Source organism: Saimiri boliviensis, chromosome 19 (genome assembly GCF_048565385.1).
Source record: "Saimiri boliviensis isolate mSaiBol1 chromosome 19, mSaiBol1.pri, whole genome shotgun sequence".
Classification (NCBI taxonomy): domain Eukaryota; kingdom Metazoa; phylum Chordata; class Mammalia; order Primates; family Cebidae; genus Saimiri; species Saimiri boliviensis.
The window spans coordinates 46,302,629-46,303,770 of NC_133467.1; the positions used below are offsets into that span (position 1 = coordinate 46,302,629).

At 40.6% G+C, this 1,142-nt stretch overlaps 1 non-coding gene across 1 annotated transcript; it reads right to left on the bottom strand.

Annotated features, from left to right (window-relative positions):
- Nucleotides 1–456: 456 nt before the first annotated feature.
- LOC141582339 (U6 spliceosomal RNA) lies at nucleotides 457–563 on the bottom strand. Its single transcript, XR_012515206.1, has one exon. It is a non-coding gene; the product is annotated as a U6 spliceosomal RNA (small nuclear RNA).
- Nucleotides 564–1,142: the final 579 nt, after the last annotated feature.

The window sequence follows — 1,142 nt, forward strand, 5'->3', positions numbered from 1 at the left end:
ATTCTACTGTAAGGTATCAGGAAGAGGTCCAGTTTCTGCTTTCTGGACACTGGTAGCCTGTTTTCCCAACAACAATTATTAAACAAGAAATCCTTTTCCCATTGCTTGCCTTTGTCAGGTTTATCAAAGGTGAGATGGTTGCATATGTGTGGCATTGCCACCAGGACCTCTGTTCTGTTCCATTACTCTATTTCTCTGTTTTAGTACCAGTACCATGCTGTTTTGATTCCTGTAGCTTTGTATTATAGTTTGAAATCGGGTAGCATGATGCCTCTGGCTTTGTTCTTTGTGCTTAGCATTGTCTTGGATATCCACACTCTCTTTTGCTTCCATATGAAGTTTAAGGTGGGTTCCTCCAGTTCTGTGAATAAGATCATTGGTAGCTTGCCGGGGACAGCATTGAATCTATAAATTACTTTGGGTAGTATGGCCATTTTCAAGATATTGATTCTATCTACAAATATGGAATGCTTCATGAATTTTTAGGTCCTCCTTGAGCAGGGGCCATGCTAATCTTCTCTGAATCATTCCAATTTTAATATATGTGCTGCCAAAGTGAGCACCAGTAATGTTGTTTATACTGGATATATTGCCTGTTAGCTCCTGCGATGTTTTACAATGATTTTTGGCCTCCTTGCATTGGATGATGACATACTTCTTTCACTTAGTGAACTTTGTTTCTACCCACATTCTGAATTCTACTTGTATCATTGCATACATGTCAGCCTCTGGCCAGTTCTGAAAACTTGAACAGGCTGAACAGTTGATGTAATCATCTGGAGGAAAGAAGGCATGCTGACTTCTTGAGTTTCAGTGTTCTTGCACTGATTTTTCCTCATCTTTATGAGCTTATTCACCTTCAACCTTTGAGGTTGCTGACCTTTGCACAGGATATTTTTCTTTTATCATATTTGATGATCTTGAGGGTTTGATTGTGGTTTAAAGTAGAATCAGGCAGCTGCCTTTGGTTTTGGAGGATTTTAGGGGGCCAAAATTCACCTCTCAATTCCTGGGCTGTGTGCTTTAACACTGGGAAACTTATATTGGGTCTCAACTTTGTTCTCTGGCTCCTCAAAGTTTGGAGTCTACTGCACTGAAGGCAGCAAAGTGGGGCAGCTGTGGCAGAGTGTTAGCAGATGCAA